Source organism: Bubalus bubalis, chromosome 5 (genome assembly GCF_019923935.1).
Source record: "Bubalus bubalis isolate 160015118507 breed Murrah chromosome 5, NDDB_SH_1, whole genome shotgun sequence".
Taxonomy (NCBI): Eukaryota; Metazoa; Chordata; class Mammalia; order Artiodactyla; family Bovidae; genus Bubalus; species Bubalus bubalis.
Window position 1 is genome coordinate 79,409,633 of NC_059161.1, and position 12,323 is coordinate 79,421,955.

The following is a 12,323-nucleotide window of genomic DNA, read 5'->3' on the forward strand; positions in this document are numbered from 1 at the left end:
TGCCTCTGTTTTTCTCTAAGAGTTTTATAATTTCTGGCCTTACATTTAGGTCTTTAATTTATTTTGAGCTCATTTTTGTGTGTGGTGTTAGGAAGAATTCTAAGTTGATTCTTTTACACGTAGCTGTCCAGTTTTCCCCACACCACTTACTGAAGCGTCTGTCTTTTCTCCATTGTATATTCTTGCCTCCTTTGTCAAAGATAAGGTCCCCGTAAGTGCGTGGGTTTATCTCTGGGTTTTCTATCTTTCTATCTTGTTCCATCGATCTATATTTCTATTTTTGTGCCGCTGTTACAGTGTCTTGATTACTGTAGCTTTGTAGGATAGTCTGAAGTCAGGAAGGTTGATTCCTCCAGTTCCGTTTTTCTTCCTCAAGATTGCCTTGGCTACTTGGGATCTTTTTTGTTTCCATACAAATTGTGAAATTTTTGTTCTAGTTCTGTGAAAAATGCCACTAGTAATTTGATAGGGATTGCACTGAATCTGTAGATTGTTTTGGGTAGTATAGTCATTTTCATAATATTGATTCTTCAAGTCAAAAAACATGACATATCTCTCCATCTGTGCCAGCTTTCTTTCTCTCGTTTGTGTCTGACAGTTTTCTGTACACAGGTCCTTTTTCTCCTTAGGTAGGTTGATTCCTAGGTATTTTATTCTTTTTATTGCAATGGTGAATGGGACTGTTTCCCTAATTTCTCTGTCTTATTTTTCATTGTTAGTGTATAGGAATGCCAGGGATTTCAGTGTATTAATTTTATATCCTGAAACTTTACTAAATTCATTGATTAGCTCTGATAATTTTCTGGTGGTATCTTAGGGTTTTTTATGTATTGTATCAAACAGTGAGAGAGACACCTCTTTTCCAATCTGAATTCCTTTCTTTTTCTTCTCTGACTGCTGTGGCTAGGACTTCCAAAGCTACATTGAATAATAGTGGTGAAAGAGGTCACCCTTGTCTCGATCCTGGTCTGAGAGGAAATGCTTTCAGTTTTTCATCACTGAGAATAATGTTTGCTGTGGGTTTGTCATATATGGCCTTTATTATGTTGAGATAGGTTCCTTCTATGTCCATTTTCTGGAGAGTTCCTATCGTAATTCAGTGTTGAATTTTGTCAAAAGCTTTTCCTGCAGGTATTGAAATTATCGTATTATTTTTATCTTTCAATTTGTTTATATGGTGTATCACATTGATTGATTTGCATATATTGAAGAATCCTTGCATCCCTGGGATAAACCCCACTTGATCATGGTGTATGATCCTTTTAATGTGTTTTTGAGTTCTGTTTGCTAGTATTTTGTTCAGAATTTTTACATCTATGTTCATCAGTAATACTGGCCCATAATTTTATTTTTTGTGGCATCTTTGTTTGGTTTGGGTCACAGGGTGATGGTGGCTTTGTAGAATGAGTTTGGGAGTAGTCTTACTGCTGCAATTTCTGAAAGAGTTTGAGAAGGATAGGTGTTAGTTCATTGCTAAACCTTTGATAGAATTCACCTGGGAAGTTATCTGGCCCTGGGCTTTTGTTTGTTGGAAAATATTTGATTGCGTTTTCGATTTGGGTGGTTATGATTGGTCATGATTTCTGTTTCTTCCTGGTTCAGTCTTGGAAGGTTGTACTTTTCTAAGAACTTGTCCATTAGTCCAGGTTCCATTTTATTGGCTCTAGTTTCTCGTGGTAGTCTCCTGTGAGCCTTTGTATCTCTGTGTTGTCTCTTGTAACTTCTTTTTCATTTCTAATTTTATTAATTTGAGTCTTCTTTTTTTTTCTTGATGAGTCTGGCTAGTGGTTTGTTAATTTTGTTTATTTTCTCAAATGTTCAGCTTTTCATTTTATTGGTCTTTGCTATTATTTCCTTCATTTCTTTTTCATTCTGATCTTTATGATTTCCTTCTACTAAATTTGAGGATTTTTTATTATTTTTTTTTCAATTTGCTTTAGGTGTAAGGTTAGTTTTTTTAATATAATGTTTTCCTTGTTTCTTGCAGTAGGCTTGTATTGCTATAAACTTCCATCTTAGAACTGCTTTTGCAGCATCCCATAGATTTTGGGTCATTGTGTTTTTGTTGTCATTTATTTCTAGGTATTTTTTAATTTTCATTTTGATGTCTTCAGTGACATCTTGTTTATTTAGAAGCTTATTGCTTAGTCTCTGTGTTTGTGCTTTTTACATTTTTTTCCCCTGTAGTTCATGTCTAGTCTCATAGCATTGTGGTCAGGAAAGATATGATTTCAATTTTCTTAAATTTACTGAGGCTTGATTTGTGACACAAGATGTGATCTATCCTGGAGACTGTTCCATATGGAGTTGAGAAAGTTTATTCTGCTGTTTTGAGGTGGAATGTCCTGAAGATATCAATTAGGTCCACCTGGTCTGATATGTGATTTAAGGCTTGTGTCTCCTTATTAATTTTCTGTGTGGATGATCTGTCCATTGGTGTAAATGGGATGTTAAAGTCCCTACTACTATTGTGTCGCTGTCGATTTCCCTTTTATGGTTGTTAGCGTTTTCCTTCTGCATTGAGGTGGGCTTCTTAGGTGGCACTAGTCGTAAAGAACCCTCCTGCCAATGCAGGAGACACAAGAGATGCAGGTTTGATTCCTGGGTTAGGAAGATATCCTGAAGGAGGGCATGGCAACCCACTCCGGTATTCTTGGCTGGAGAATCCCACAGATAGAGGAAGCTGGAGGGCTGCAGTCCACAGGGTCACAGAGAGTCAGACACGAATGAAGCAACTAGCAGGCACACAAGCATGTTGGGTGCATAAATGTTTAGAATTGTTATATCTTCTTCTTGGATTGAGCCCTTGATCATTAAGTAGTGTCTTTCTTTATCCCTTGTAACAGTTTTTATCTTAAAGTCTATTTTATCTGATATGAGTATTGCTATTCCCACTTTCTTTTGATTCCTGTTTGATGGAATATCTTTTTCCATCCCCTGATGCTCAGTGTGTATATATTCTAAGGTCTGAAATTAGTCTATTTTCAATATTTTGAAACTTTACTATCATTACTCTAAATTTTTTTTTCAGATAGGTTGCTTTTTACTCTTCATTTATTTAGTCTTGTAGCTTTTTATTTGCTCCTTAATCTGTAACATATTTTTCTGTTGTTTCATATTTTATTTTTGGATGGTTGGGACTGTGTTCCTGTCTTACTAGTTGTTTGGCCTGAGGTTTCCAGCAGTGGAGTTTGCAGGCAGTTGGGTAGAGCTGAGTCTTGGCGTTGAGATGTGGACATCTGTGATACTTCACTCTGATTAATATTCCCTGGGGCCTGGTGTTTTTTGTTATTCCAGCATTTTGGACCCAGTGATCTGGCCACAGGGACTCTCAGGCCTGATCTCTGGTCTGTGAACTAGGATTCAAGCTATGAGGTGACAGAAAACAAATTTTTTTAAGGAAAAAAGGAGAGAAAAGAAAAAAAATACAGAATAATAAAAAAGAATAAAAAAGATAATAAATTTAGAATAGGTACAGATATATTAGAAAAAATAAGAGTATATTTGAAACAACTGCTGGAGAGTAAAAATGGACTCCAATTGCAAAGAGAGAGAAGAAAAAAATGTATATTTATGTAGATTACTAGAAATGAAAAAATAAAAGAGGGAGCAGAATAATAACAAAAGTAAAAAATAAAATAAATTTAGAAAACTAACAGAAATGGTAGAAAAAATAATAGGTATGAAACAATCACTGGGGGGCAAAACCAAACTTCATTGGCAAACAGTAAACAAAACAAAACAAATTACACCCTCCCACCCCCTCCAAAAGCCCAAAACAACCAACAACAAAAAAGGCAGAAAAAAACATTGACTGTGAAGGACAGGGTTTAGGTGGTGTCTGTGTATGGAGAAAGTTGTGATTTAGGCAGGGGTGGGGTATTGAGTCAAGACACATGTCTCTAGAAAAGGCCTTAGGTGGGGGTAGGGGGTGGCCCAGGCTCCACCCCACCAAGGGGGCCTCTGCAGTGCCTCTTGCTTCAGGGTGCAGAGGATCATGCCAGGGTCCCCAGGAGACTCCCTGGGACCAGAAAGTTTCCCTGCTCCTCCACACCCAGAGTGACCCTCCCCTGTCAGCCCTGCTCGGTCTCACCCCCATCCTCACCCGCAGGACACAGCTGGGCAGAGGGTGCCCTGGGAGGGGGCCCTGGAGGACAGAGGGGGTCCCAGAGAGCAGAGATGGGTCCCTGAAGGGTGGAGGGCTTCCCTTAGAGAGCAGAGGTGGCCCCTGGAAGGAGGAGGGAACTGGAGGGCAGAGGAACGTCCTGGAGGTTGGAGGGCCCAGTCCAGTGGGCAGAAGGGCCCCCGGGAGGGGTGAAGGTGGCCCCAAAGGACAGGGTTCTGGAGGGAGGAGCAAAGCAGAGAGTGGAGGGATACCCCAGAATGTGGAGGGGGCCTCCAGATGGTGGAGGGCTTGGCCTGAAGGGTTGAGGGCGACCCCGAGGGGGCCTCAGAAGACTCCCCAGGGCCAAGTGGGCCAGTGAACACCAGGCCTTTCCCTACTGCCGGAACTCCACAGGAGCCTCCCACAACCAGCCCGCCTTTTTCCACTGCCTCAGGAGCTCCCCCTCCCAGGCTGAGTGGGCACCAAGGATGAGGGGGCTCTGAATGCGGAGGAGGTCCTGAAGGGCAGAGGGCTTGGCCCAGGGCCTCGGGGAGCTCCTCAGGGCCTACCGGGCGGGGGAACACCAGGCATACCCTCAAAGGATGCTCCCTTGCCGGCCTGGCGTTTTTTCCTACCCCCTCCCTCTCATGCTCTCAGGGCCCATGGTGGGGGCGGGGTCCCTGAAGAGTGGAGGGCGCCTTGGAGGGCAGAGGGCTCAGCCAGGAGGGTAGAGAGAGCCCCAGAGGGCAGCGGGGGCCCCAGCAGACTTCCTGGGGCCAAGTGTAAGTGGAGGCTCAGAGGCTTTCCCTGATGGATCCTCTGATCCTCTAAAGAATCCTCCAACCTCCAAGAGTTCCTCCCACCGCGCTGAGCAACCTGCTGCTCTGGGTCCCCAGAGTGCTCCCGCTTCCCCAGACCGGGGGTCTGCACAGGTCCCTTCCCCCAGCCTCCCCTCCCCGGTATCTGGAGGCCCCCGGGGCTCCTCCCCCCAGCCTGTCTGCCAGCCTGTCTGCTGCGGTCCCCCACTAGCACCTGGTGAGTGTTTTAGCATGGGGATATGCGGACTCCATGTCTTCCCTCTCCGCGTCCTGGCTCCTCCTGGGGATTTGTTTTTAATGCAAGAGTTTTCTTTATAAACTGAAAATGGGTGATGATCATAGGTCATCTGACACGGCAGGCAGCGGCAGATAAAGTTATGACGCTGAAGGAGGAAGCGGCAGGTGACCTGGATGAGTCAAAGGCACACTCTGCAGCTGGAAGCCAGGACACCCAGGTCTCCTTCCGGCACGTCTCCCTTTGGACCTCCACTTTCACATCTGTCCTCTGCAGTACGTCTTTCACAGGTAAAGGCATGTGTTCAGAGTCCATGAGGTTCTGGCTTAAATCTCAGCTCTTGTCTCTTACTAGCTGTGTGACCTAGGGAAGATTGACATCTCTGATCCCATGAGAGTTACCCAGAGTTACTGGAAGAATTAAGTGGGATGATTTGTGTGACCTCATGGATAGACCTTGTCACATGGTGGGAATGCAGGAATGAACAATAGCTGTGGTCAGTCCTTCATCCTGAGGGGTTGTGTGCTTGCTCCCTGTTACTTCAGTCATGTCCGACTCTTTGCTACCCTATGGATGGTAGCCCGCCAGGCTCCTCTGTCCACAGGATTCTCCAGGCAAGACTACTGGAGTGGGTTGCCATGACCTTCATCAGAGGATCTTCCCGAGCCAGGGATCCAACCCACGTCTCTTATGTCTCCGGCATCGACAGGTGGGTTCTCTACCTTTAGAGCCACTTGGGAAGCCCTTTGAGGGGTTACCAGTCTCTAAAGATGACATGGGGCAGGGGTGGGGGCCCAGGAAGGACCGGACACTTAAAAGAAGCAGGAGACCCTGAATCCCCTGTCTGTGTCTCCTACCTAAAGCTCTGTGTCTCCTACCAGGAGATTTCAACCCAGCAAGTGAAAGTCACAACCTTCCAGGGGGGACCCCCATATTGCCACAAGGAAATTGCATAACTGATCTGAGGCAGAGAGGGAACTCGAATTCTGGTGTTGACTTGAGCAAGTCACTTAGCTGTTCTTGTTCCCAGTTCTCTCCTTTAGAACACAGAGCTCCTCTCTGCCTGTCTCATCACTCTAGACAAATGAGGTCATGCTGATGAGCAGAATGAAATCAGTGAAAATATTTTAGAGTACTCTATGAAGTGTATTATTGTCACAAATAATAATATACTTAATCTCCATGGCCAAGAACGTCCCTAGGAAATTTATTTGTGGGTAGAAGAATTTTTTCTTTTTCCATTGTTTACCAGGGAGGATTTTTTTTTTTTTTTCTTCTTCCCAGTAGGAAACTCTGACCCTCGGATTCAGAGTGGATCTGAAACAGTTCATGGTCCTGTCTTCCACCCTCTCACTCATCTCTGCACTGGGGAATCTAAATATGGTTTTAGGGAAACTCATTCCTTCTGCCCTGGTTTTCTTTCCAGGGCATGCCTGGGAAGGCTCCTGAACTTGGGCTTGGAGGCCGCTGCCGGGATGCGCTTGAACAGTTCTTCTCTCTGACCCTGGGCTGTAGTCCCCAGGAGGACTGAGCAGGGTAGGAGGCCCAGGGCTGAGATGGCCAGAAAGACAAAAGGGGTGGCAGTGACAAGGAGAGTGAGAAATGCAGTCAAGTCTGGGGCAGGGGCAGGGACACAAGAGAGTCCCCCAAGGAGAGAAAATGAGGAAACAGGCCAGCCCCTGGCCCTGGTTCTCAGTGCAGGCCCAGGGCAGGACTCCAAGCCCAAGGCAGGACTCCAAGCCCAAGGCAGGACTCCAAGCCCAAGGCAGGTCAGCTTCAGCTTCGCAGAGCTGCAGGTGCGGCAGGCAGGTAACAACGCAAGCTCCTCTGGAAGTGGAATAAATACTCTTCAGCTGCAACAATAAAGACCAGTTATGACCTAATCGCCCAGTCCATTCCAAGAGCGTGGGGGTGGGTGTCTTCCTCTTGTCCTTCCAGGTTTAATTATCTGAAAAGGCTTTGGACTTTGAGAGACTCAAAAGAGAAAGAAGGTCTGCAAATAATTAAGCCGAGGAATAGGCTTCACAAAAGAGGTGTCTGTGAGTATGGGGTTGGGGGGCAGGGTGGGAAGAGGACAATGTAGGTCCTGCTTGTTGCATCTGTGTGGCTCGGGTGTGGGGTGGGGACAGAGGCTGGAGAAGGGGAAGCGAGGTGGTTGAGGCCATCAAGAGCTCCAGGGCCAGGAAGAAAATGAGAGTGGAGTCTTACTTCTCTGCCTGGTAAGGCAGGTACTTGGGGATAACTGCCGTTTGTGGAACCCTCATACCCAGGCAGTTCATGGCTCCTTTTCAAATACTTCAGTTGTTGGCAGGGTCCTTGAAAGGACTGAAAGAACTCAAGCAGCACTAAACAAGTCAGCCTGATTACTGAATCGCTACTTCAGGCCATGTTGTGAGGAGCATCTGCACTTGTCTCCTTCTCACCCCAGTTTGTCACCATTGGGGTAGCCTCTCTTTCTCTCTCTGACACCATCCTGGCCAAGTTCTCCATATGTTCAACAAAGCCTCTCGCCTCTTCCTGGCGATCGGCCTGGTACCATCTCACACAACTTGCCCAGATCCACATTCTATATGACGTAGATCACTGTACGACATACATATATAGCCCAGCAGGGGCAGAGATCAGTTTCAAACAGGACTGAAAGCTATGATGGAATCACCGCACACAAGTTACATGCTCTTGCTGGATTTGGGCTGGGCCCACTGGTTTTCCTTAAAGGAGTTCTGGGGTTGCAATTCACTTGGCCTGGGTCTTGGTTTCTAATAGAGGTAACTACAAGGGCCATAATGGGATTTTTGTATCTCCTCCACCATATTTGCCCCTAGATTTCTGAGAAACCCCTTGAGAATCACAGTCCATTAGCACCTGAAGGAACAGTAGAAGTCTCCAAATCCATTTTATAGATAAGGAAGCTGTTCTTTCCTAACCCAAAGCTGTCTGGACTCTCACTTGCTTTCTGAAGGGCTTGTCCAGTGGCTTTTGAGAGCTAGGGCTGCCGTGCTAGCTTTACGTACGCCCTATGCCATGTGGTCTATTAACGTGATGATGGTGTCTCACCCTGGATTAAACTGTATCCCCAAGCAGCCCACCGGGCAGTCGGGACACAGGTTGCCTCTGCACGTGAGACCCACTCCCTACTCAAGAGTGGAGGCTCCACTGTGTTTTAAAATTATCTTGGTATATTTATATATTAGAGTTCTTTCCTATTTAAAAATGCGTTCCCATTGTGCTTTGGCTCACTGGGGCAATGTTGTTCTCCTGGTTGTACTTTTCAATCAAAAATAAGAAAAAAAAAATCCACATTTTTCTATTTCTTTATATATCTCTGCTTTTTCAGGAAAATAAATATTTGTTGAATTGAAGTGGAAAAATTTTTTGAGAAAAATGTTTTTGTACCTTGTGTGTTTTGCTGTTATTGTTCTTAAATAAGTGCTTTCGGTGACAGGGCTTTTGTTCTGAGAAAGGGCTTTTTATGTTGGGGTTGAGAGGAGTGTTGTGCATGCGCGGGGCTATTAGAAGTTTCAAAGTGGGAGAGTCTTAAATCATCCAAGTCAGCAATGGCCCTTGTTCTCTCCCACTTTGTTTCTGCCTAAATCATCCCTTCCCTCCTATCACCAATGCCATCAACCACTTGGCTTTCCAGTCTTTATGTGGTGGTACAGCAGGGAAGATGGTAATGCAGTTAGTCTGCTGAGGTCCCAGGACCACTGGAAGCTCCCCAGAACCCATCTGATCCAGAGCGGGGCTTGGGGGCTAGGTGAAGCAGCAACATCCCCCCTTGGGGTTTGCGTGCCTGGCCACCGAGGTCGCTCCTTTGCCCACCCCCAGGGATATTTCCATTGCCCACAATTCACCTGGCTCCCTCAGGAATCATTTCACCCAGTGAGCCTCACTCAGGCGGAGTGAGGCCCTCGGGGCAAGGATGCAATGTGGGTAAACAGCAATGCCAGCCACCTCTGGCAGAGATTTTCCCTCTCTTTTGATCCATCTTTCCTCTTGTCAAATGCGCGCTGAGTACGGCCACAGGCTCAGCACTTTGCTGGGCCCCTGGGGATGCGATGGTGAAGGAGACACAGGGCAGACCCTTCAAAGTTCAGCATCTGGCAGGGAACAGACACAGACGTCTGGTCACCCCTGATGGATGGATGATGGATGATAAATGTTCGGTAGGGAAAGCTCTGAATGCTATGGGGGCACTCAGGTGGGACACCTGAGTCAGGTGGCTGGACTTTCTTAAAAGATTTGTAGATTTTCATCAATTGAAGAGGAAGGGAAAAAGCATTCTAGGAGAAAGAACAATGTGTGAAACAGAATGACTGAAAAGAAACTTCAGTTCAGTCAGACAGGAGGGATAGCTGTAGGGAGGTGCTGGCAGGAAATGAAAGCAGGCAGGGGTCATTTGGCCTTCCCTGGTGGCTCAGCTGCTAAAGAATGCACCTGCAATGCGGGAGACCTGGATTCGATCCCTGGGTTGGGAAGATCCCCTGGAGCAGGGAAAGGCTACCCACTCCAGTACTCTGGCCTGGAGAATTCCATGGACTGTATAGTCCATGGGGTCACAGAGTTGGACACGACTGAGCAACTTTCACTTTCATTTTCTTTCAGGGTTCATTCATTTATGCCAAGCACTATTTGTGACTGGCTCCCTACTCTCATGGGGCTTCTATTCTAGTGGGGGAGACAGACAGTAAAAATCAAGCAAACAAACCTATCAGAGTGATAAACGGCAAGCAGAGAGTCACTGCAGGAAGGCGAGCAACAGAGGCACTACTCTGGCTTGGGCAGCCAGAAGAGCCTTTCTAACCAGAGCCGAATAAGAAAGTTGGCCTTGTGGAAAGAAGTCATCCAGGGCAGCAGAAACAGCTTCCGAAGGAGGCTGCGGTCAGCAGAGCTGTCTGCAGACATGAGAGCAGGGGAATCGCATTAAAGGATCCCTTCACGCCTACCTCTCTAGCTGCTTGAAATAGTTATTGCTCATAACAGATTACCCCCAATCTTAGGGATGTAAAACAATGAGCACATTATCTTATATAGTGTCTTAGGACCAGGATTCTGGAAGCAACTTAGCTGGGTGCTTCTGGCTCAGGTCTCTCTTCCTCACCCGTGGGCCTCTTCTTAGGGCTGCTCACAACAGCTTGCTTTGCCCAGATGAGTAATCCGAGACAGAGACAGAGACAGAGGGAAAGATAGCACACCCAAACAGTGGCCGTAGCCTTTGATAAGCTATCTCAGAAGTGGCATGCCGTCACTTTTATGCTAGTGGTACAGCGTGCAAGAAACTACACGAAGGTGTGACCATCAGGAAACCAGGATCACTGGCGGCCATCGCGGAGGCTGGCTACCTCTGCCCTCTGGCCACTATTGTGCACATCCCTCCCACACACAAAAGGCACTCACCCCACCCCTCAAGGGTGTCCCTGGTGGCTCAGACGGTAAAGAATCTGTGTGCAATGCAGGAGACTCAGCTTCACTCCCTGGGTGGGGAAGATCCCCTGGAGAAGGGAATGACAACCCACTCCAATGTTCTTGCCTGGAGAATCCCGTGGACAGAGGAACCTTGTGGGCTACAGTCCATGGGGTCGCAAAGAGTCGGACATGACTGAGTGATGACGCTTCATTTCACCCCTCAAGACCCTAGACCCACCCCATTACAGCATCAGTTGTATTCCATCTTCCAAATCAAGTCCCAGTGCTGAGGAGGTGCCTCAGGTGTGGTTCCTTCACTACAGCTCCCATGAAATGTTCCTCTTGACCAGTTAAACAAAGAGATGACCACCACCCTTCCCCCCACATTACACCCAATAAAAACGGGGGAAAGGCATAAAATAGTTATTCAAAAAGGGAGAAAGGAGTCCACAGCAAGTCTGAAATCCAGCAAGAGTAATTCTTCATGGCTCATGGCTTTCCCCTCTGAGCACTTGGTTTTGACTTCTGTGTCATCCTTCCTTTTTCATGAAAGCTAGCATGTATTTGCTGGAGAAGGCAATGGCAGCCCACTCCAGTACTCTTGCCTGGAAAATCCCATGGATGGAGGAGCCTGGTAGGCTGCAGTCCATGGGGTCACTGAGGGTCAGACACAACTGAGCGACTTCACTTTCACTTTTCCCTTTCATGCACTGGAGAAGGAAATGGCAACCCACTCCAGTGTTCTTGCCTGGAGAATCCCAGGGACGGGGGAGCCTGGTGGGCTGCCGTCTATGGGGTCACACAGAGTCAGACACGACTGAAGCGACTTAGCAGCAGCAGCATGTATTTGCAGCTGAATAGTTTTCTCAGCCTGCTTCCTACCAGTAGAATTTTAGGAGTTCAAAGACCTCTTTTCATTTCATATTATCTCTATCAGTTTGGTTCAGTTCAGTTCAGTCGCTCAGTTGTGTCCGACTCTTTGCGACCCCATGAACCACAGCATACCAGGTCTCCCTGTCCATCATCAACTCCCAGAGTTCACTCAAACTCATGTCCATTGAGTCAGTGATGCCATCCAACCATCTCATCCTCTGGCGTCCCCTTCTCCTCCTGCCCTCAATCTTTCCCAGCATCAGGGTCTTTTCAAATGAGTCAGTTCTTTGCATCAGGTGCCCAAAGTATTGGCGTTTCAGCTTCAGCATCAGTCCTTCCAACAAATGTTCAGGACTGATTTCCTTTAGGATGGATTGGTTGGATATCCTTGCAGTCCAAGGGACTCTCAAGAGTCTTCTCCAATACCACAGTTAAAAATCATCAATTCTTTGGTGCTCAGCTTTCTTTATAGTCCAACTCGCATATCCATACATGACTACTGGAAAAACCATAGCTTTGACTAGATGGACCTTTGTTGGCAAAATAATGTCTCTGCTTTTTATTATGCTCTCTAGGTTGGTCATAGCTTTTCTTCCAAGGAGCAAGTGTCTTTTAATTTCATGGCTGCAGTCACCATCTGCAGTGATTTTGGAGCCCAAAAAAATGAAGTCAGCCCCTGTTTCGACTGTTTCCCCATCTATTTGCCATGAAGTGATGGGACTGGATGCCATGATCTTAGTTTTCTGAATGTTGAGGTTTAAGCCAACTTTTTCACTCTCCTCTTTCACTTTCATCAAGAGTCTCTTTAGTTCTTCTTCACTTTCTGCCATAAGGGTGGTGTCATCTGCATATCTGAGGTTATTGATATAATCTGTTACAGTAGCAA

The 12,323-nt window shown here is 46.4% G+C and overlaps 1 long non-coding RNA gene across 3 annotated transcripts in view; it reads right to left on the reverse strand.

The window, feature by feature from the left end:
* Positions 1–6,185: 6,185 nt before the first annotated feature.
* Positions 6,186–12,323, reverse strand: part of LOC112582768 — a 43,955-nt gene continuing 37,817 nt past the window's right edge. For 2 of the 3 annotated variants that reach the window (XR_003107109.2, XR_006551257.1), the window contains one exon: positions 6,186–7,011. This is a non-coding gene — a long non-coding RNA (uncharacterized LOC112582768). The remainder of the gene's footprint in view (positions 7,012–12,323) is intronic. The other variant, XR_006551256.1, reaches the window with a different exon arrangement.